This window comes from Podarcis erhardii, assembly GCF_964252035.2.
Source record: "Podarcis erhardii genome assembly, chromosome: Z".
NCBI classification, from domain to species: Eukaryota; Metazoa; Chordata; class Lepidosauria; order Squamata; family Lacertidae; genus Podarcis; species Podarcis erhardii.
The window spans coordinates 28,905,260-28,929,959 of NC_138504.1; the positions used below are offsets into that span (position 1 = coordinate 28,905,260).

Here is a 24,700-nt window from a genome sequence, read left to right on the forward strand (position 1 = left end):
TGCTTACTCAGAGTGTATTAAGACTGTGTCGATAATGTTTGTGCAGGAAAAGCTCAGTCTTGAGCTAGGCTGAGAGAGAGGAGGCATCCAGCTCACATAATGCAGGCATGCTTTTCCTCTGCAAATATGACTTAATTCAGTCCCTCCAAGTGTCCCTATTTTCCAGGGATGTCCCTGATTTAGAGAAGCCATCCCAATTTCTGATTTGATCCTGGAATATCCCGCTTTTCCTTAGGACGTCCCTATTTTCATTGGAAAAATGTTGGAGGGTAAGGAGTAATGAGACCCCCCCCAGTTTTTTTTAAATGAATGTTTCATTATGTTTTTATATATGTTGGAAGCTGCCCAGAGTGGCTGGAGCAACCCAGTAAGGTGCGTGGGGTATAAATAGTAAAATTATCATTATGGAATGGGACGTCCCTATTTTCATCAGAGAAATATTGGAGGATATGCTTATTTTGATGCATTTATATAAAGATAAAGGGACCCCTGACCATTAGGTCCAGTCGTGACCGACTCTGGGGTTGCGGTGCTCAAGCTACTTGGCGATTCATGAGTCGCCAAGCTACTGCAACCTCTTCTTCCTTTGCAATTCTCAGTGGGGTGGGGAAAAGGGACAGATCTACAAGGCAAACTACTTTACACAAAACTTTTCACGAAGCAGCCATAGCTTGGCTGGAGAACAAACATTTTGCACCTAGTAAGGTAAAGGTAAAGGGACCCCTGACCATTAGGTCCAGTTGTGGCCGACTCTGGGGTTGTGGCGCTCATCTCGCTTTATTGGCCAAGGGAGCCGGCGTACAGCTTCCAAGTCATGTGGCCAGCATGACTAAGCCGCTTCTGGCGAACCAGAGCAGCGCACGGAAACACCCTTTACCTTCCCGCCGGAGCCTTACCTATTTATCTACTTGCACTCTGATGTGCTTTTGAACTGCTAGGTTGGCAGGAGCAGTGACCGAGCAACGGGAGCTCACCCCATCATGGCGATTTGAACTGCCGAGCTTCCGATCGGCAAGTCCTAGGCTCTGTGGTTTAACCCACAGTGCCACCCACGTCCCATGCATTTATATAAGGCTGTGTAATTTATAGGCTTGTGAACTCTACTTCTGTAGGTTCCCCAGTAGCCAGTTTTATGACCAAGTAAAGCTGTGTTAAATATCACTATGATGTGGTTATTGAAGAAATCCACCACATTACACAGCCTAGCATCAGCTGATTTACACACAGCAGCAAGTTTTAAGTGAAAACTCCTAATTGCCTCTTCCCATCAGTGGCGTAGCATGGGGGGTGCAGGGGGGCCGGCCGCACCGGGCGCAACATCTGGGGGTTAGGGTTAGGGGGCGCAAATCCATGGGTTAGGGGGCGCAAATCCATGGGTTAGGGGGCGCAAATTACTTTCCTTGCCCCGGGTGCTGACAACCTACGCTACGCCACTGCTTCCCATATTTCCACTACTACCGTTAGTCCAAGCATCAGTTTATATCACAAAGAAACTATACAGGAACAAAATGACATTCTAGAGCGGGGGGCTGGGGGCTGGATTGAGTGGGGAGAACAGACCAATTCTGTACTCCTTACAGTTTTTGCATTTATTCATACCCTCTCTGACTTCATATTGAATAAAGAGAAGCCACACTAAGCATGAAATTAATCAAATAAAGAGTAGGCTGCAGGCTCTCCTGTAGAAGCCTCTACAGAGTCATCTCCCCTGTTGCGATCTCAGATTATATTTGCTCCTTGCACATTAGGCAATGCAGTCTTTTCATCCTTATGCTGCCGCTGCTGTCCTGCTTTACCTCTATGCAAACCCTTTTCACCCATCAGCCCATTCTGCAGCCATTATTGATTTTGATGCACCCTCAATGGTTTTCAGGCAGCAACAGAGCCTCATGGCAAATGCAGGTTTATTAAGAGCTTTATGGGGAGAATTTGATGGGAATGCTGAAGAAAAGGAGTCAGGTCTCTGAGCTGCTAAAGCACAATTATTACCAAAGCTAAGTGAAGAGGATGTCTTCTGTTATGCAACAGAAGATTTGTGGTGCATAGGAAAAATGAACTCCAGAAGAATCATCATAATCTGTATCAATAAATTAACGGCACAAGCACATTTGCAAGTTTTTATCTGTTTTTAGCTTATTACTATTTTTATTTTCTGAAAGTCTTAAGTTCTTCTTGTTAATTCTTCTTATTGATAATTCTATTGATCTTTTTTTAGTAAAACTGCTTTGAGGTTATGGGTTGTTGTTTTTTGTTTTTTTACAATACAATGAAGCAGTGCATATGTTTTATTAAATAAAACTCCCTGTCTATATTTTAATACTGCAAGAACAGCAGAGCTGCCTTATAAATGTTGCCTCTGACTCAGGATGCAGCTTCTGACTACGGGGTAAGGTGAAGTGTTACCCCCTCACAGCCCCTCTCCCTGTCCTGCCAGGGTACTTGAACTCGGGTTTCTTTTTCTGCCAAACTCTTTAATGCACAAATCTGAGTGATCCATAAGCAAGTCAAGGGTTAAAGGCACAGCAGGGAACTGCATGGCTAAGCACGAGCTGAGGCGCTGATCCAAGAACCTAATGCCTCCTGCCTCTTTCTTTTGAAGGAACAGTTGGACGGAAGCCTTAACGTGGCAAATGACAGGCATTTGTGCTCTGGGTAAGTAAACAGGAGTTTCTACTAGCGAGCAGGGTCTGCTGATATTGAATGTACATGAATCTTTTTGATAAAAGCTGCATAGATCTTGAGAACAGGGTGTAATTCCACAGTCATTAATGAAGCTCACTGGGTAACTTTGGACCAGTGACTCACTCTCAGACTAACACACCTCACAAGGTGGTTGTGAGGATAAAACAGGGAGAAGAACTATGTGTGTCACCTTGAGCTCTGGGGGAAAGTTGAGATATAAATGCACTAAGCAAGTAAACCAAAAGAAGATGGCCACTCATTGCCACTCTCTTCCCCCTAAGATTCTGAACTTCAGTTTTGTGAGTAGTGTCAGGGATCACTTACATGCTAAGCAACACAACATCTGGAGAGCTATAGGTTTTCCTCATCACACTTGGGTTAATGCTGCTTTCTAATATATACACAGAAGCATACATAGCTCATTGAGGAGGGAGTCACACAGATATTAGCTAATTGCTACTTATACCTGTCAGGCAACATGAGAGCAATGCCTATTGTTATAAAACGATAAAACTCTAAATTACGAAACTACATCAAGAATCTGAAAGCAACATTAAGAAATGCATGCGGTCATGAGTGAGTGTGTACAGGTCAAAAACAGAGAACATAGATGTATTTTCTCTGGCTCCTTCAACCTTGCTGAACAGTGGCACTGGATGTTTATCAGCAAAAGACAATAGACAATACTCAGTTTCCACCAGGGTGGAATTTTCTGAATGATTTTCAAATGCAACTGTTGAATCACCAAGTACTTCTCTGCATTGCCCCCCCCCCCCCGCCACCATTGCATTCAGCACAAAGACACAACTTACAATATGAGGGTCTTCATTCTGAATCCTCAGATGCAGCATCCTTACACAGAAAGAGTCCTTGGGCAGCAAACTCCTCAGGAGAACACGAGGAACCTTCTCCAAAGAAGCTTAAACCCTGCTGCCTAGAAGTAGCCTAAGGCTACTGGAAAAGGTGCTGGTTTCTAAGTGCTCAGGTGCCACACTAAGTGGGTCTGGCAAACAGTCATCACTGATCTTGCTAATTTAGAGCTCTGCTAGTTGTTTCATGACCCTGCTTGGGACAATCAGTTCTTCCTACCCACTGGTAGAGGAAGAGGGGGGAGCACATCGCCCCTGGCAGTGCGATCCCGGTAGGGTGCCATTGTGGCTGGCCCCCGCAGGCGGCACGCCATGCCCCCAGGATGCGCACCACACCCCTGTGAGCAGTGTGCCACGCCCCAGGACATGTGCCAGCCACGCCCCCGCCTGCTCTCCACCCCCAGTGCCGGAGCATGAAGCTCCACCACTGTTCCTACCCCCATTGAATGACACTTGTCCAAGGTCCTGCCCATCCCTGAGATTAATTTTCCATTTGCTGCAACATCATCTCACCTTAGTGGAAAATGTCACCATGGATCAGGGCAGTCTGACACTATATTTATTTGACGCAACACGAACGCATGTTGATGCACATATATACCCCAAAAACTGCTTAGAGAGGTTTTGCTTTGTTTACAATCCAGTGGCATATAAAATTATTTCCTTTCTCTGGTTATAATATTATGGGGGGGGCATAAATGGAATGGGAGAGTCCCTGCCCTCATTAGGAAACACCAGTCTGGCTTCATATCACATGCAGACATATCCAGGACTGAACTCAGTGGGACCACACTACAGCATTAATGTTCCCAGCTGGCAAGTGAGCTGGTAGCCCTTACTATCTGATGCTCAATTTGGTACATGCATACACACACACACACACACACTACACACACACACTACACACACACACACACACACACACACACACACACACAGTGGTACCCCGCGTTACAAACCCTCCAGGTTACAAACTCCGCTAACCCAGAAGTAGTTACCTTGGGTTGCGAACTTTGCCCCAGAATCAGAATGGAAATTGTGCGCCGGCGACACAGCAGCAGCAGGAGGCCCCATTAGTGAAAGCGCACCTCAGGTTAAGAACAGTTTCGGGTTAAGAACAGATCTCTGGAGCGAATTAAGTTCATAACCTGAGGTACCACTGTGTGCATGTGTGAGTCTCCCTGGAGGTAATGCGGGGTTATTGGGTCTTTGGTCCCTGCTTTCTGGGCTGCAGTTTTTAGGTAAATGGGCACCGTTATTCATAACTTAGTCCAGCCAGATCTGGCTCTGTGCCCTGCTCCCTACATTAAAATCAATGACGCCTCAATTACCTCTGTCCTTTACCTTGTGGTGGCAGCCTGACCTGATAGAGCCCAAGGATAGAAAGATGGTTCAAATTTCCAAATAAATAATGAGCTTTAAAAGGTTGTGAAGGTGGTTGTTATGGAAAAGCTTACACATCCTGTGGGGTACTGCAGAGCCTGGGGATTAGGCAGGTGTTTGGGTGGTATCTCTATGACCTATCTCAATAATTGTCCGCATCTCAATATAGTCTCAGAATAAGCACTGATTCATCTGGTATAAGGTTCAACCAGAATTTTCCGGATTTGTTTTCCTCATCCATGGTTTGCCTAGTTTGTCTATATTCCCCCCCTTACAATTAGATCTTAGTGCACTTTCATTAAAAAATAAATAAATGTGCCTTATATTTAGTACTTCAACGTCTATATCTATGCTATTTTTTCAACGTATACTTAACAAGTCTATGATGTGCATTTTTGGTTTCGCTTAACACCCCCCCCCCTTTCCCTTTCCTTTCTTTTTTAAACAAAAAAATATCTCAGCATTTGAAATGCAAGTGCCTCAGGCTTGCTGGGATCTCCAAGTTGTTTTGATTTTAGAACACAGAGCATATCAAAATATGAAATAAACTCTCAGATGCAAAATATCCTTCATTTGTGGCTGTGGGATAAATCAGCCTAATATAACCAAGATGTTGAAGACTAATTAATGCATGAGGGGGTTAAGACCATAGAGTGAGCTGTCCAGCCAGCTTAGCTTGGTCATTCCCCCTCACCTTGGAAGGAAGGGCTACCAAACTCTTTGTTCTCTCACTTCCACCATGTGAACCCTACTACTAAGTAAATCATTTTTAACCTACCTAACGTGTGGTCTCTTCCTATGCTAAGGGAAGTGGGGAGCTTTGAAAGCAATTAAAGAGAGGATATTTTAAAAGTCTAACAGCTGTTATTGTCACACTTTACTTAGCTGCATGTTTGGTGATTTTAAATCACTGCTGGGTTCTCACCCCAAACATGACTTGTCCCAAACTTGGATCTTGGCATCTAGGGGATTCCTTTTATTTCGCCATATCTATTTTTCCTTTTAGTAAATTAACCAACAGTAACATGGGAACAATAAAAGTAGCTGGCCTGACATGCAGGGTGATTGCAGGGGTTGCTGACATAATATTTATATGAAACATTTCTAGCACTTGAAATTTGCTACATAAGCCATAAATACTGTATTATCCATATTGTATTTTTCCCAGGGGCACAAAGGGTTCCACAGACATTATCTTAGGCATTGTTGCAAGAACCTTAGGCTGCAAATGCAAAATATGAACCAATCTATATCGGTATTTCATTATTAATTTGATTTCTTATCTGTTCTCCACCATAAGGTCCCAGGGCAGGTTACAGCAATTTAAAAATACAATATTAAAATAAGTTTTTAATATGAGAACAAAAGTGCGCTCATTCTGCCAATCAGCTGCCATTTTATGTCCCCTGGTATGGCAGTGCTTTAAGAACTTGTCACGCCTTCCATCTGCAACAGATTGCATGAGAAGCTGAAGAAAATTAACATTACAACAATCAAATCTCTTTGCTAATCTTGAGAGCCTTTCAAAAGAAACAGAGCGCAAGCCTTAGACCGGTGGATGCTCTGCACCACACTCCAATGGAGGAAGAGGCTTTCTACTGAGTCAGACCACTACTCCATTCAGTTTGGTGTTGTCTGCACTAACTGGCAGGATTTCATGCAGGAGACAAACCCAGCCCTACCTGCCGATGCAAGTTGTGGACCAAACTTGTGGCCTTCAGCATGTGAAGCAGATGCTTTACCGCTAAGCTTGCCCCCTCAGATGTCCAAAATGACTTTATTTGCCAAGCCCTTAACAAAACATCAGGTGTCATTAGAGGCAAACCACAGGGGTTGCCAGAATCAGATTGGCCAACCTTGAAACTACACACCCTGATCATGTGGCCTCAAATTATTTAAGCTGCTGGTGTGATTGTTGTTCCTCTCTTTCTGTGCTTGGCAAAGAAAGGCTTCCACCCTTTTGCCCTCATTCCCAAGCATCATAGTCTGTTTAAGAATACACTTTTGTATGGCAGAGACAGAACAGTTTCCAAACGAGGAGGGAGGAAAGGGAGAGGGCTCTCACAGCAGGGATTTGTGCAAGAAAAAGAGGTGGTGATCAGAAGCCAAATTGCTGTGATTCACCCAAACAAGTAAGAGAGAGAGGGGGGAGGGAAGGAGGGAGGGAAGGAGTGAAGCTCAGGATGACCAGAATTGGAATAAACCTGCAATATGTCCGCTTCTGTGCCAGGTTCCTGGGTAACTTCTATCCATCAGCATTACAACAGTCTTATAGCTCACTGGAGCTATAGCTACAGTACATTAGTGGCATCCTCAATGAAGAGAAAGTGCAATACTCTTTTCAGTCCACAGTGGAGAATGCATCATAAGGCAGGGAGGGAGGGAGGGATCGAAGGAGAAAATAAGGGCCGTTACGATCTAGTATATCGGGTCCTCCCTTAAAAAGGGCACGTATTGTGGTGAAACCCGCCCACCTCTCCCTACTTTTAGGGTTTTGCGCTTGACCTTGCTATGCTGTTGTGTGTTGTCTGTCGTTGGAACAGGGGCACGGCAGGAATCATCCCCAATTGGCTGACTGGCTGTTGCCATTTGGGTTTCGCCTGCCGCGTAGCAAATCATCACAACTTGTAAGGTTACAGATAGGCTCTCATTCAAGTGATAGAGATGGGAGAACGCTCTCGCCATCCCTATGTAAAGGGTATTCCGTTAAAGGAATCCAGGGACTCAACTGGTTTGGTCAACCCCTGAGAGGGGGGTTGTGCCCGTGCCTGAGTCCAGGGGGGCATTTGGGTGGTGGAGTTAGCCCATGTCCGACTTTCCGCTTATCCAGGTGTTCACCCTTGGCTGACCTATGCTGGAACCCTGGGTCAGTGCTACCTGCAAGGCAGGGAGCTAGTCAAACCAGAGCCTATGAAACCAGTCACTTTCTGTAATCAATAAAGTTATGGCCTAAATTCTGCCAAAAACCAAACCAAAAATTTGAGTCAAGTGTGGATTTATTTAGGGGGGAGATTTCTGGGTCTGAACACGCAACTAGGGTTTTTCTCAAGTATCTGTTATACAACTATCCGAGCAAAAGTGGAAGACAAAAACTACTCAAGCCTTCACCAGGGAAACAGGGTTAAAGTAGGTCACTATGCAGTCCCCATTCAATGAGAAGACCCTGCTTTGGAAAAACAACAACCTAACTACAGGGAAAAGGCATCTCAGCCATGTACTTGAGTGCTTTTATTGAAGAAACAGGTTTAATTGGACCCAGAGTTCATTGGGACACAATTCTGGGTGAGTGCATCTAGGGTTACAGCCTCTGCTGGAAAAACAAGGAAGAAAACAAGATCAGGGCTGGCCCTGCCACATACAAGGGTGCAATCACACAGAAGATTTTGGGATGGCATTACAGGGCAGGAAATGGCCCACTATTTATATTTTTAAACCCCATTTGGCTTCCCCGTCTCAGGATGCCTCTTATTTATAAAGTTTACATACAAATATTTGCATTCCAACTGTAAACCTCTGCACCAAAAGCGGCATATACCGGTAAGTAGATTTCACTAACTGCCATTACCCCGCTAATCCAAGTGGCATTTGCAAAAGCACACTATGATCTAATGTTGGGATTAAGCAGTGTGCAACTAACATGGAGAACGGGGGCAGGGGAGAGATTACACTACCCTACCCCAAAAATGCGTTTTCCTCAAAAATTCAGCCGGCTACCACCAGCAATGAGGTTCCCACCAGGTACCAGGCAAGCCTGTCTTTCTCACATTCCCCAAACTTATCACTATAGCTCAAGAATATTCAAAATTTCTGATAGCTGAGGCACACCCTTTTGTCTGAATCAAAATAAGAGACATAGTTCACTCCCAAAAGTGTGTAAGAGAGTAAGAATGAGCATAGCAGGAGTCCACCAAGCAGCCTAATCTGATTGTGTGATCTGATCTCACACACACACACATCCCCCCCCCCCGAAGGAAAGCAGAGCAGAAACAGTTATGCAGACAGGTATAAAACAGGCAGCCTGCTCTGAAGATGGGGACCTTGGACTTAAGAACATAACAGCTGGATGGATCGTTCTGGTGACCCATCTAGTTTAGCATCTTGTTCTCACTGTTGTTGACCAAATGCCTGTGGGAAACCCTCAAGCAATACCAAGCAGAAGAGCCCACTCCCTTTCTGTGGGTTTCCAGCAACTAATATTCAGAAGCCTTGCTGCTTTCAACTGTGGAGGCAGAAGATAGCCATTATGGCTAGTAGCCATCAATAGTCTCTGCCCCATGAATCTGTATAGTGTTATTTTAAAGCCATCTAGGTTGGTGGCCATCACTGCCTCCTGTGGGACTGAGTTCCACAGATTAACTACGAACTGTGTAAAGATGTATTTCCTTTTATGTTTTCCTGAATCTTCCAACATTCAACAATTCCCTTTCGTTTCTCATAGCTCAGTTTGGGAATACTCTATCTTGTGGAAAATATGTATGGCAAACTAACATGAAATAACAGAAAATTGTTTCCTCCCTCCCAGGAATCAAAACAAGCTCAGTCAATCAGTAAGAACACGATGCCACAAAAAGATACATAAATGATATTTTAGTATTGAAATGCATGTTGCAGATGGCACACCAGATGAGGGTCGATTCATTATTCACTCTTCTTGCAATGATGGCATCTCTCATTTTAGCTCCGCTATTTCCTCTCATTTTACTCACAAGCAAAGTTCTATGTTGTCTCCTGACTATGAACCCTGCATGAGCGAACTTTGCTAAAGTGACATTTAATGAATGATGCAGCCATGACTTGGTGTGCACTCTGCAGCATTAGCCAGGATCAGCAATCCTTGCAGTAAACAAGTAAGGGGCCAGTGGCAGAGCAACATCTTGCAGCCAAATAGGGCTAAATGAATACTGGCCAAGAAAAAAACAACAATATATGTAGTATATCATTAAAATTAATCAGGACAGAAATGATCAAAACAGGCCACACTCATTATAATCCAAAGTATGAATAAGATGTAAAAGTCAGCATTTGTCTAACTTTCCATCTGATTTCATAAGATTATCATCATTATTGCTATTAAAAGCATGTATTAGCTGCTTCTCCAATGCTTTCAAAAATGAATTCATTGAATGCAAACACATTTCAACAGCAGGTCAAAAGAAGGAAAGACAGACAGACAGACAGACAGACAGACAGACAGACAGACAGACAGACAGACAGACAGAAGAACAGCAGCAGCAGTAGCAAAGAACACAAACCATTCAAAACGGAAGGCCAAGAAATGCACTTTGCACACGTGCACTCACACGCACATGCACACACCCCTCACATGCACACACCCCTCTGGAGAGCCAGAAAAGGGAAAATATGCTCTGCTTAATATTCTCTCTCTCTCTCTCTCTCTCTCTCTCCTTATATACAGATAATTTTGATATTGCAGGACAGATATAGCTTAGCCACCATCATAATTTCCCTTCCCATTTTTGAAAAAACTCTTGTCATAATGTGAAAGACAGTTGATTTGGAGAAATGAGTTGGCTGGATGAAATTAATATGAAGTCCATCAGTGCAAAGACAAGTTAAATTTTGAGAATCCAAGTAAAGTTGCCTGTGTCATTAAAAAAAAAAAAGTTTGTACAAGGCCTGGAAATTTTCATGAATGGTGGTGGTGGTTGGTGGTTGGTGGTTGGTGGTTGGTGGTTGGTGGTTGGTGGTTGGTGGTTGGTGGTTGGTGGTTGGTGGTTGGTGGTTGGTGGTTGGTGGTTGGTGGTTGGTGGTTGGTGGTTGGTGGTGGTGATGACGACGACAATGGCAATAAATGAAATGGGCTTGCTATAGTATTGAACCTAAAGACTGCTTCCAAACCTGCCATTTAAGAACCAGCCCATTCCCTTCAATTACAACTTCCTTATTTATATAGGTAGGTGTCACAGGTACAGCATGTGACTGAGCAGTGAATCCTGACCACTAGGGTAGACGTTTTCAACACACTGCTGCAGCAATCATGGAGGCGATGGCAATCACACCACTCAGAGAGCATATTATCCACAAAAATGATGTGGATGGGTGGGGAAAATGGATGTTCTGTGCTGCCCTTGGGGTTCCCAGAAACTCTCGGGATATGACCTTCTTCATATGCAAGGCCTCGCAGAGCTATTTCAGTTGGGTATACATGCTCTCCTTCCTCTTACCTTTTGAAATAATTTCAGCACATTTTTTCTTTCTCTCCACAGTTGCGTCTGCAGACCTCTCTCCTCCCAAGGTTCACTCTCCTGGTGCCCGTCTTTGGGCAGGCAAAGAGAAGAGTGGAAGGATTTTCAGCAACTGACGTAAGAAGGCTGAAGATGACTGTAAAATAAAGGCAAGCAGGTTAGCGCAAAAATGCCCGTGCTCTGCTTACATATCAAGCTAAATTAAATTAGTGGCATCTACATAAGTGCCTCCTACTGTTTTTATTCCTACATACAAATACCGGATCTGTCAACTCAAGTGCAGTTATCATGGAAGCAGCACCAGGGGGGCTGGGGAAGAGGAGAAAAGCCAAAGTAATTTGTAAAATTAAAAAATCCATTAAATAGCAAAAGGATTCCAGAATGCTATCTTGGTTTCATTCAGGAGGGAAGGTGATCTACCCACAGCATCTGGTGGTCAGAAGCAGCACTGGCTCTGACTGTGGAGGCAGAATATAGCCACCATGGCTAGCAGCCATTGATGTCCAACCCTCTTTTAAAGCCTTCACTGCCTCCTGTGAGTATGAGTTCCATAGTTTAACTATGCACTGTAAGAAGGGTCCATGGAAGAATTCTGTAAGAATTTGAACCCCTCTGTCATTCCTTGGGGTGGAATGTATCTTGACTGGGCCAGTAACTTTTGTCCATTATTCGGTTGACTCCCAGTTTTATGCCTATTCAGTGATGAAGTCATCTATTTTCTTATTGAAAGTTACGGTATTTCACAGCAAGTGCTGCTCAACAGTGGAATGGACGCTTTCAGAAGGTGACGGGCTCTCCTTCCTTGGAGGTTTTTTAAACAGAGGTTGGCTGTCCATCTGTCAGGGATGTTTTAGCTGTGATTCCTGCATTGGAGGGGGGTGGATTACATGACACCTGGGGTCCCAACTCTACAGTTTGGCGTAGCTGTCAATATTTCCCTTTTTTAAAGGGAAATTCCCTTATTCCGAATAGGATTCCTCGCAAGAAAAGGGAAAAGTTGACAGCTATGCAGTTCGGTGATTTCATTTTGCTCCTGGTCCACCTTCTTCTGATCTCTCCCTCTTTTGACATTATATTTGGGGATGCAGATTATGGCAAAGTTTGAAGAAACATGTCACTGACAGGAGCAGCAGAAACAAGTATTTACGAAGCTCACTAGGTGATCCTGGGCTGTTCACTGTCCCTTAGTCTTCACCTTCCTCACAGAGTTGTTATGAAGATAAAAAGGGAAGGGGTAAGCCATGTACACCACCTTGAGCAAAAGGTGAGATATAAATGTAATAAATATTCAAAATGAGCTAAAATTTCAAAGTGAATTTTCACAATGAAATTCAAATATAATTATTTATTCAAGTACTTTTCACAATGAAATTCAAATATAACCCCAAGGCCACATGTGGCCTGCAAGGCCTTTTTTGTGGCCCTCAGCAACATTTGACACACACCCACACACCCTGCAGCCGTCATGCTGCCTTCCCAAAGCTGGGTAAGCAAAGCGCTCAGTTGTGGGAAGGAAGCATGAGGGCTCTGACAGTGCCCTAGAGTTCTCCAGCTTACTTCCCAAAGCTTAATTAGCTTTTTTTTTTTTTTTTTTTTTTTTGCTTGAGGTAAAGGACAAAATGTTACCCGCCCAATACATGTTCCTAAACTGACCTGACACATTTCCCCAAGTGGTGGACAAGCCACAATCACACCATACATTTGATACCACCGTACACCTATGATACCACTTTAAACAATCATGGCTTTCCCCAAAGAATTCTGGGACCTATCAATTGTTACAGGTGCTGAGAGTTACTAAGAGACCCCCTGTTCCTGTTCGAGCTACAGACTCCAGTGTGGTTTAACAGTCAATGCTTCTCTGAAGGAACTCTGGGAACAGATTTCCCTTGATCTGGAAACTATACCTCTGTTGAAGCAGCCTAGATTACTGCAATCTAATTTTTGTAGATGTTTCCACAACACAATTAGGGTCTCTTATTTGATCCTATAATTTGGAATGGATACTATTTTTGATTGCAGTTATGTATATTTTTTAAAATAAAACAAAAAAATCCTCACCAAAGCTTCAGTGTTCAAAGACTCCAAACCAAAATTTTCTACCTTTCTGACATCTCTTGCTAATGGTTTGCTCCCTTTGTTTTTGTAGGGCACTGCAAACATACATAATCAGGCTCTCTGTGCAGGACCCTGTGATATCCCTGTTGAATTATGCAGAACTGGAGACTCATAAATAATGGTTCGCTGCAGCACAAACAGTGGCGATCTGTAACGTGCCTACATAGTTCTCTGAAAGAGCTCTTGAAATTCTCCGCAAAGCTTGGAGCTTCAAGCAGCTACTTGGCATAAGCAAAAGCCAAACCTGAATGAAGACAACCCTGGTTGATTTGCTCATGACCACTCAGAAAAGTAATGGGCAGAGCTGGGAAAAGAGCCCAAGATGCTTTGAGAACAACAGCTAAGGTGCTGTGCAGATGCACCCTGGCATATTGCTGGTTGCCTTTAAGCAGAAGTGTTATTAGCAACATCATCACTTTCTACTCTTGCTGCAATAAATGGTGTGTATTTGGCTTTGCATCTACCCTGAGGTAAAGACAATGCTTGATGGTATCTTTAGAACAGCTTCCCCCAACTTTTTTTAGTTTAGAGAAAAGGCGAATAAAAGGTGACAATGACAGAAGCTGAAAAACTGGTGCATAGGATGGAGAACGGAGATAGAGAAGGGTTTCTTTCTCCCTGCCCCCCCCCCCTTTTGTAGCACTACAGTATAACTCATGGTCATCCAATGAATATGACTTTTGGAAGATTCAGGACAGAGAAAAGCAAGTACTTCTTAACACATCACATAGTTAAACTATGGAACTCACTCTCATAAGGCCACCAACCTAGATGGTGTAAAAAAAAGGATTAAACAAGTTCATGGAAGGTAAGGCTCCATCAGAAATTAGTAACCAAGATGGCTATGTTCTGCCTCCATGGTTGGAGGCAGAAACCCTTCTGAACAGCACTTGCTAAAAACTACAAGGTGGAGAGTGCTCTTGTTCTCGGGTCCTGCTTGCAGGTTTCCTCTTGAGGTATCTGGTTGGCTACTGTGAGAACAGGATGCTGGACTAATAGGTCATTGGCCTAATCCAGCAGGCTCTTCTTATGGTTTTGTGGTTTTTTTGGTAAAGTTTATTATCATTTCATGTTATAATGTATATGAAACAGAGAACAATTATAACAAATGAAAATTAAAAGATGAAAAACAGGCATTTAGAATGAGTAGCTGCATATGAATTACAATAACGAAGCCCAAATAAGGACTATCATTATCTGATTATTAAGTATAGTTCCAGGTTTGCCAGGTCTTCTTATGTTCTTAACCTGATTGCCCTGCAAATGCATTGGACTACAGCTTGCATCAGGCCCAGCCAGCATGGAGAGGAAGGCAGACTTCACTAGCAAAGAATCCCTCCTTGCCAACGGTTGCCATGTTGTGCTGCCAGCCAAGTCCAGATGCTGCTGAGTGTAATCAGAAGCCTCTGGACCTCATGGTGGAGCAAGAACAGGTTCCTCATGTTCCAAAGGGATTTTCTGGAAGTAGCTCAGGGAAGGTTAACCTTTTGCCAGGTAAGGCCAAGTGCTTCTGATAAAAGAAGGAAACAAGGACCTAGCTCAACCTTGAGCTGAGCCACCAACTCACTAGCAATGCCCACACTCTCAGTTCCCTTCTTTGTAAGATCATAGAGCTGTAGAGTTGGATGGGCCCAAAATAGAAGGGGAAGCTCAGCTCTTGTCCAATTCACCAATTCATAGTCCTCTTCCTAATTGCCTGGGGCAGATTCTTTAGTCTCTGTGGGTGATCAGGACAGTATCTGTTTAGGAGCCTGAGTTAGACAACCAGATGGGCAGCCATTCTGTGTTTATACAGCACCAGAGCTGAAAAAATAGGTGCCCCAGCACATTTTAGATACATTAGTTTTATTTTACTGGTGCACAAAAATGGCTCCAAATTTTTTCTAGACTGGGGGCAAAATTAGCCTCACAAGCAAAAGCTAAAACAAAACAAATTCCTTCCAGTAGCACCTTAAAGACCAACTAAGTCAGTTCTTGGTATGAGCTTTCGTGTGCATGCACACGAAAGCTCATACCAAGAACTGACTTAGTTGGTCTTTAAGGTGCTACTGGAAGGAATTTGTTTTGTTTTGACTATGGCAGACCAACACGGCTACCTATCTGTAAGCAAAAGCTAGAAAGAGCTGTTGTCATGAAGAAGCAGGACCTCCAGAAGATAGAGACAACTCAAAAACATCCTGAGGTTTAAGCATTCTGTGTCAGCTCAACACACAAGGGAAATAACCCTTTAATCCTGTGCACTGTGTTTCGTTTACTGCAGTGTTATCCTGCATGAAGACATTATGAAGGATATCCCTAGAGAAATTTAAGGCACAAAAAACATCCTGAGTTTGAACTTAATTCTACCATTCCAAAAAGGCTGTAAGCAATGGCAGATGACCTTTAACATCACTCACTTGTCAAGAGCTGCTCTGCTTCATAATGCCACACCAAATTATATATTGCTCCCTTCTCACTCTTGCAGGCTTTGCTTTTGGTTGGGACTTTAAAATATTTATTTTCATTCATCAGGAGTGCCTGCCATTGCTGTTATTGACAATGCACACCCCCCCTTTTTAAAAAAAGTCCCCTCAAGTCCCACAAAGCGGGGATTAGATCTTTTAAAAAGATAACAGAAAGAATTTAGCAAGTCACTAAATTTATTTCCAAAAGGGGCTCAACCTGTCTTATACTTCTGCATGCTAATGTGAATAGCTAACCGCAGTTAAAAATCGTGAGCTGTACACTGAGTTGAAGAGAGAAAGTGAACCTTTCGGGTTTGCAGGGAATGGGATCTTGATTCAAGTGAGATTTGCATTTTGATCCTAAATGGGATTGCAAATATGCTTAGTAAAAATAAATTAAAATACACTGTAATTATCTTATGACAAGTGCTTGATTGCGCTTATTCCATCATCTAAGCGTGATTTTTGCTAACCTTCTTGTAATTGTTGATGCCGGTGCAAAACCCTGAATGATTACTCCCCAGCCTTTTTTCTTTTTGTAGGGCTCTTATGCTCATAGTTCAAGATTAAAAGGTCCTAATATTTAAATGTGTTGAGCATCTGGGGGCTGGGGCTGAGCACCCTCAGTTCCCTGCCACCCCAAATGCTGTTATCATTGAGAAAAGAAGGGCACTCAACGTCTCAGAGCAGCAACACCACCTAAATGCAAATTAAGGACAGGTGGAAAATTTATCCCCTTTGAATGGAAGATGATATCAAGCCATATTTCCTAGTGCCAAAACCCCTCACCTGTGGCTGAGGATTCAAAAAGGCACGGGTTAGCAATAAGCCAAGAGCAAAGGAGATGACAGATGAAACAAACAGAGAGGAGATTGCAGCTAAAATGTCATAGGGCCATGACTACCAGTGGCATAACAAATTAATATTTGCTGGGATTGAGGCCAAACCCTATGCTAAGGGCAATTAATATAGAATTACAGGACAACAAAAGAAATTTAAAACAGGTCTACCATCTACTTCAAACTGGCCTAAAGACCATGAAGCCTCTAGCTGCCCTATTTCTGCATCCTGCCAAAAACCAGAGAAGAGGATGCAGTTCAAAAGCACGTCAAAGTGCAAGTAGATAAATAGGCGGGAAGGTAAATGGCGTTTCTGTACGCTGCTCTGGTTTCGCCAAAAGTGGCTTAGTCATGCTGGGCACATGACCCGGAAAAACTGTCTGCAGACAAACAGACTCCCTTGGCCAGTAAAGTGAGATGAGCGCCACAACCCCAGAGTCCTTCGCAACTGGACTTAACTGTCAGGGGTCCTTTACCTGTACCTTTTAATTTCAATATGAGTAGGAAAATGAGAGTACCCCTAAACATTTTTTAAAGGAAAAAAGCACTATCCAAGCCTAAATAGGTTTTCCCACATCCCTCAATACCCTCCTGGATTCTAGGGGCAGGTCTAGATGTTATATTCACTATGCAGATTGGAATGCCTGAGGTGAGCTTCCCACTCTGGATTTATAGGATTTCATTAGAATTCACCCTCTCAATTCTGCCCATCAGCTAGCAAAGATGAGTTCAGCAATACGAACTGGCAGCAACTCAGCTCTTTAGCAATAATAATAATAATAATAATAATAATAATAATAATAATAATAATAATATTTTTACCCCACCCATCTGGCTGGGTTTCCCCAGCCACTCTGGGTGGCTCCCAACAGAACATCAATAGCGATAATAAGTTCAGTTACAGATAGGTAGCTGTGCTGGTCTGCCATAGTCAAAACAAAATAAAAAAATTCCTTCCAGTAGCACCTTAAAGACCAACTAAGTTAGTTCTTGGTATGAGCTTTCGTGTGCATGTATCTGAAGAAGTGTTAACTTAGTTGGTCTTTAAGGTGCTACTGGAAGGAATTTTTTTATTTTGTTTTAGCGATAATAAAAAAGCAACAACATCAAACATTAAAAACTACCCTAAACTTAAAGCATATGAAGATGGTTGACTAATTTGTGTGTTTGCAGAAGGGTCTCCACAAGTTAAATTGGGACCTCTAAGGAGCCTCATACAGTCCCACATCCCTTAAGTTTTAACACCTCTGAGGTGTTAATATGTAAGGGATGTGGGACCATATGAGGCTCCTTAGAGGTCCCAATTTAACAGCATCAGTGTGCAGAGCGGTTTACAGAGTACAGAATGTGTTCAGGGTCAGTTACGCTGACAATTAAAACAGCAAATTCAACTACAAATCAGTGACAGGTAAATTCAACAACAATGAATAATCTTAAAGCACAATGTGACACTCATTAGGTATGAAGCTAAGAAATACCAAAAGCTGGAATAAATAAACAGATTTAAATTAGAAGCCAGCATGAGTACATAGTGACAGGGCAGATCTCAGTGGATTTTGTTTTGTTTTTTGCATACTATTGAGTATACTTGTTACCCAAATTCTAAGAAAATCCAAGTCAGTAGCGATACCAACTAAGCATGAGGTAATTTCTTTATATTGAATAAAATGTACCCCTAGACTCAGGGGAAGAGCAGGAATAATCCGCAGCCACATTCTTCAGTTTTCATTGCTGCCATTCTGGATTTTTTTTTTTTTTTTTTTTTTTACACCAAGGACAGCGTGCAATTTTTGTGAGACACTAAACTGAAAGTTAAAATTAAATGCCCCCAAATATGAAAAAGAGCAGATGATTTCTTCACAAACTGCCTAATAACAACAACACCTCCCCACTGTAAAAAAACCATCCTTCCACTGTCCAAAAATGCAAGTAGATATATAATGGCTATTCACTGCATCACCATGTTGCACATCAACATCAAATTGTGTATGGTTTTGCACATTTATAATCAAGTTTTATTGATGATGATTCCATAAATTTTATCTAGTTGTTCACTGCAGCTATTTGTTTCCAAGGTAACAAATGCACTTCGCTCAAGAGACACAGTAAATCATGATTGTTCTAAATTTGGGGGTCCTTGGCCCTTTGCACTGTGGAATAAATGTATCTCTCACTGCAGAAAATGATGCCAACATCACTTAAGACTGCAGCAATTAGCTTCAGTTTTGTTCAGATTTTTATAATTAAAAACACACATAGACATGAAGCTGTGTCATTGGAAAACAAATGCTGCAAAAACCACAGTTCCTGGATTTCTGGTGCCTTCATGAATGTTTTCATTCGTTCCCCCAACAAATGACTGGTCAGCCATTGCATTTGTTAGGAGGCCCACTGGGTGCCAAAACCAATCATTTTAAGTCCAACCCTCCAAAATTGTTAGCTAGTAAGTTTCGTAGCCACAGAAGCACCTCCACACCACTTTTGTCTCTGAGTTGGTGAATCAGGAGCCAGGAACCTCCTTTCAGGGGCTTAGATTTGGAGCAAAGTTCTTTAGTTGCTGACCATTTATGTGCACATGTCTATGCTATGGATGACTTTTTTTAAAGTTCTTGAAGTCAGGTAGGCAATTGGGTTCACCGGTAAATCCAGTTTTGGGTATGTCTCCATCCATATTATCATATGAGAGAATTTAGCATGACTGTATTGTGCCATTTATGACAGAGTTACGGACTGTGCAACTGCAATCTATGTGACCCCCTATATTTACAATGAAGCCTATGCAAGATCAGTTCAAAGCACCAGAACCTGACTTCAGGATCAGGAAACACATACTGGACTAAAACATGGGATTTCGACAGAGCAATAGCATTACGTCTGTCAAAGAGGTTTAACACTAAATGTTATAGTGGGATGAACACAAAACTTTTATAAAGCTTTGTTTCCGTGGTATATACACTGGAAGGAAAGAATTAAGGGTGGGTTTCTGGGAGATGTCATGAGATTGACATTGGATTTTTGCACGTCTGATTTGGTGCTAAATAATACAGTGGTACCTTGGGTTACATATGCTTCAGGTTACATACGCTTCAGGTTACAGATTCCGCTAACCCAGAAATAGTGCTTCAGGTTAAGAACTTTGTGATTTTGTCCTATAAAGCCTTAAATGGCCCAGGGACTGCCTCTCCCCATATGAACTAACCCAAACCATGAGATCATCATCTGAGGCACTTTTTTGTGTGCCTCGTACATGAGAGGTCCAAAGAGTGGCAACATGAGAACGGGCCTTTTCTGTGGTGGCTCCCTGCTTGTGGAATGCTCTCCCCAGGGATGCTTACCTGGCACCAACCTTCCTTTTTAACCAGGATTTTAACCTTTGCTTTTAACTATCTATGGCCTTTTAGAGTGGGTGGGATGTTTTAATGTATTTTTTTCCCTTCTGGTTTTAATATGCTTATGTGTTTTATTTTCGTAAGCCATTTCGTAAGTCATGGTAAAAAAATGACTAATTGCCATGAGTTGCCACAGCAAAAAGTGACTAATAATAATAATAATGGCACTAGGGTGAGGAGGAAGAGCGTAAGATCATATTCAAAATCCAGGTGCAAGGCATACGTGCTGAGTTTGCATTAAGGATATGAACTTTGGTTTCTGGGATTAGAATTTCTGTATCCTTTCAGATGCTCAGATGATGCCATGCCTTGTTTTCCAGCCAGACCCCAGGAAGAGTCAGGTTCAGGCCCTCACACAGACTCCTCAGATGCAAAGCTGTGCAAGTGCCCTGCCAAAATTGCAATGTGACATCAAAGCTACAAATGATAAACACCCATATGTTTTAGGCATATGGTCTTAATCATTAATGATACACCCTAACCTTGATCTCCTAGGTAACTTGGATTTTAAAGTGCAAGGTTACAGGAAGAGGAGGGGAGTGCTCCAGCTTTGGGTAAGAGAAGCAATTAAAAGAGAAGAAATGTAGCAACTGTATACACCGATAGTAATCAGAGATGACAGTCAACATTTCCAAAGGCTTCCTGACCTGCAATTTCAGATATTAAACTGCTAATCCTATGAGAAAATAATTACTTATGAACAGGCGTAGGTTTTTGGTGTGTTGTTTTTTTATATGTAGCAAGAAACTTTTTAGCCCATGGAGGCGGAGCATGGGCTTGGCATTCACGGGTGGATGCACAAGGTCTTTCGCCCACTATATGAATACAGCTCTGTGACTTCTCTTTCACACATGCAAACACCTGAAGGGCTGCACTATGGAAGACAGAAAAAAGTTGATCCTTACTGTTCCAAAGCCTAGGACCCAGAGCAATGGATCCACATCGCAAGAAAAGAGATCACAACTCACCCTTGCAGACAACCTTTTGACGGTAAGAGCTGTTTGACAGTGGAACAGGCTACTCCCCTTCCTTGGAGGGTTTTAAACAGAGGTTGGATGGTTATATGCCAGGGACTCTTTAGTTGTGATCCCTCCGTTGTAGAAGGCTGAGCGAAATGGCCCTTGGGGTCCCTTCCAACTCTACAGATGTATGATTCTATATGTGCTGGATCAGTCCACTGGTGTTGCCTCTCCCTTCGTGCCCCAAGTGAACTTGTCACCATATATGCAGCGTGTATGGCTTTATCCACATTAATGCTTATATTTCACCTGAGCAAAAGAAATTGGTCTTAAGTTGCAAAATTGATTTGTGGATCGGGGCAAGGTATGTGGCAGGTAGGTGGATGGGTGCTGTTACAGCAACGTTTCAATAAAAAGTAGAGGTACCGTAACAAGTAAAGCCTTGCAACTAAATTGCTGGTGCACAGAGTGCTTCTGCATGTATTCCCCCTGTTAATTTGGGTGGTTTGGGGGGGTGTGGCATATTTGGGTCCAGTCCCTGTTCTATTTGATTTCTTCATTGGTTTTCAGCTGTGCCCCTGGAGATAGTTAAAAATCGCTTCTCAGTGTGAGCTCAGTGTGAACAGCCCATGCTGTTTGTGCGCAAGCTCTGCATCAAAACTGCAAAGCAAAACCAAATCCATCCAGTGCACCTTTTTACTGTACAATATGCTTCATTGTAACAGTTTGGAAAAGGTAAAACAACAAATGGCACTAGGGGGTTGTTGTGCCATCTCCTGAGCCACCATGAACAAGTAAGAGCCAGGCTGGCTCACTCTGACCACAGTGCCACTGGTTGTGGGGTACTCTCCTGCTTGGTGGGGAGAAGACTGATTGCTGTAGACTGCAGCTGCAACCATGTCTACAAAAGTTGAACTATTCCAACACCACTGCAGTTACTGTTACATAAAGCAGCAAAAACGTAGGCTTATCTTTCATGGCTGAAATCATTCTTTGATGGGGAATTTTTTGACCTACACAAGAAGCAGCAGGGTCAGGGGCAGGTCTTAATTGCACTTCTTTTCGGCTGAAGCTGCAGAAACCAGAAGCGGGTAATGCCATCTGCTGGTTGCAATGCTTTTCTTCTAGAAGAAGAAGAAAAAGAAGCTGGTACTCACCATGAAGTTGGCACAGTACATGCCACACTTTTAACCAGTGATTTTCTTTTAGAAAAGAAAAAGGTCTTATCGAGTAATATGGGAAGTCACAGAAAAATATGAATGGTAACGTATGATGTTCTTAAGATGTATTATGTGAAGACCTAATAAAAATTTGATTTAAAAAAAAAATAGAAAAAAGGTCCTGATACTGCATACCCATGGTAAACCTGATACAGGGTACCCTGATACTGAGTACCCCCAGGAAAAAAGCATTGGCTGGTTGATATGCACCCAGACTTACAGCTGTCACCTGCTGGAGAGGTTTTTGTATCTCCATGGAACATCTCCTTGGCCACATCCTGGAACTACATATTTTATTTCATAAAATTTATACACCGATTGTAAAAACAACAACAACCAACAACAACCCCCAAAGCAGTTTACATAAAAAGCTAAAATAAAATTATCTGTAGGAGGAACTAATAACAATTTAAGGCTTACAAAAAGTTTGTTTAAACAAACAATAGACTAACAGAAGATTAAATCTCGCATCAATGTTGTGAACAACTTTTTAATTTGAGGATTCAGTATTTCACTGGCACAGCTAAATCGTGAGAGGAGGTGAACTGTTTCAACTTTAGGGGTTTGCCGTATGTTATCAGTCAGTAGGCGCTACTGCAATTGTTTGTTGACTTGACTTGATTTATGGGCGGGGTGTGGGGTGTGGAACTGCCTGCAACTGGAAATAAGTTTTCTGTTTGTTAGGTTCATTGGCAAAGGAAGTGTAGGTGTAAACAATGCATGAATTCAAAAACTTGTGTCAGGTTTTATGGCTTAATTTCTAAATAAGAGATATGGAGTCCATCTTGTCTGAAAATTGTGCTTGGACCCACTTACATGGAAGCTCTTTCCCAGTTCACAGATGTGCAGAGAATAATTAATTTTTCTCTCTCTTTTCAGGGAGAGGAGAAGAAAACGACCCTCTGCACAACAGTAACAGGACACATTACTATGTAAGTGCTGTACAAGCCCTATTGTAATGAAAACAGGTTAAAAATTGCAGCAATGTTAGGTTACAGATAGGTAGCCGTGTTGGTCTGCCATAGTCAAAACAAAATAAAAAAATTCCTTCCAGTAGCACCTTAAAGACCAACTAAGTTAGTTCTTGGTATGAGCTTTCGTGTGCATGCACACTTCTTCAGATACACTTCTTCTGAAGAAGTGTGCATGCACACGAAAGCTCATACCAAGAACTAACTTAGTTGGTCTTTAAGGTGCTACTGGAAGGAATTTTTTTATTTTGTTTTAGCAATGTTAGGTTTAGACTTTGCCTCATCTTACCATTGGTGAAGGGTCCTATTTTTGAATGTTCCTTACCAGACATTAAACTCCCCCACATTTAGTAAAGCAGCACACCAAGAACAGAATATACACTAAGACTCTCTCTTCTGTGTGCTAGTTTGCTACAAGCAATGTTTTTAGGGGTTACAGATGGGGTGCAGAATTTAAAAAAAATTAAAAGCACATAGTAGAAAATTATGCCATTTCATTCTGCACAATTATTTTACTTATTTAAAAAGCTTATACCTTGGCCTGTCCTAAAAACAGTCTTAACATCAGCTCTTATTCTGGTGCCAAGATTGATCCGGAATCTAATCTACTGCATTTAATCACTTACTTTCTGCTGCCTGGTCTAGTTTTTATTTTATTTTCCTGCTGCAGACATTATTCCCCAAATAATTAACAGAGACAATATTCCCAAAGTCAATACCCACTTTTTTATAATTTGCAAATGCACACAAGAAAACGAAGCTTTCTGCTTTGATTAGGGGTGCAGGTGCACATATATTAAATGTTTTGCAACAAGTAATTTGCAATGCTCAACTAGTGTGATGAAGTCAAGCACCTCGCCCAGTACTCGGCTGTTATGCCCATTGATTTGAAAATGTCTCCCTAATGCACTTATGCAGTTCATAAATGCAAGGACGCTTCTTTAACCCCTGTAGCTATTGATCAGGTTCCTTAAGCTTGCAGTCTGATCATGCGTGTGAATAAACCTTATGGTGAACAGCAAGAAAGAGGAAAAATTAGAAGCAAAACAAATAATAAAAAGATAACCGAGCAATAAGCTTTTTGTAAATCATGGTGTTTTTTTAAAAGGCCATATTCCTTATTTTTAATTCATCAAACTTTTTGAGAGTTCTGAGTATCTGATGCTTGAAATCATTCCCTGCAGTAGGAAATTTGGGTGGCTGGTTATCCAGCCATTTAGAAACACTTTGGACCACCCAGAAAAGGGGAGTTGTTTCTACATACTCAGGGGGGTTTATATATGTACAGTGGGACGGAAGTGCATAAATTGCAATATCATCCCATCAAAATTGGCCTGACAAGGGCCCATGAATCCCCAGGGCTTACAGAAGGTTGAGAGAACAGAGCCAGTGGGAGGGGGTACACCTCCAACTTACTGACCAAATCTGGTCTGCAAAGCTGTTTTCCCCAAGCCATGGTCACCTGTCGGGTGCGGAACAAGTACAGGAATGGCTGGATTTGCTGGGGAACACAGCTGTGCAACCAGAAAGCAGGCTTGAAGTCTCTTCCTGTCAGCTGATAAGTGATACTTCAGAGCTGCTGATCAGTGACACCCTTATCAATGCATCATAGATCTCTTT

The 24,700-nt window shown here is 42.4% G+C and overlaps 1 protein-coding gene across 2 annotated transcripts in view; it reads right to left on the minus strand.

Annotated features, from left to right (window-relative positions):
- NEXMIF (neurite extension and migration factor) overlaps positions 1–24,700 on the minus strand; it is a 226,448-nt gene that overhangs the window by 45,756 nt on the left and 155,992 nt on the right. The window contains exon 4 of one of the 2 annotated variants that reach the window (XM_081846899.1): positions 11,120–11,276. The exons of the other annotated variant lie outside the window; for it this stretch is intronic. The gene's annotated coding sequence lies outside the window, so the exon portion shown is untranslated. The remainder of the gene's footprint in view (positions 1–11,119; positions 11,277–24,700) is intronic. 2 annotated transcript variants of the gene reach the window in all.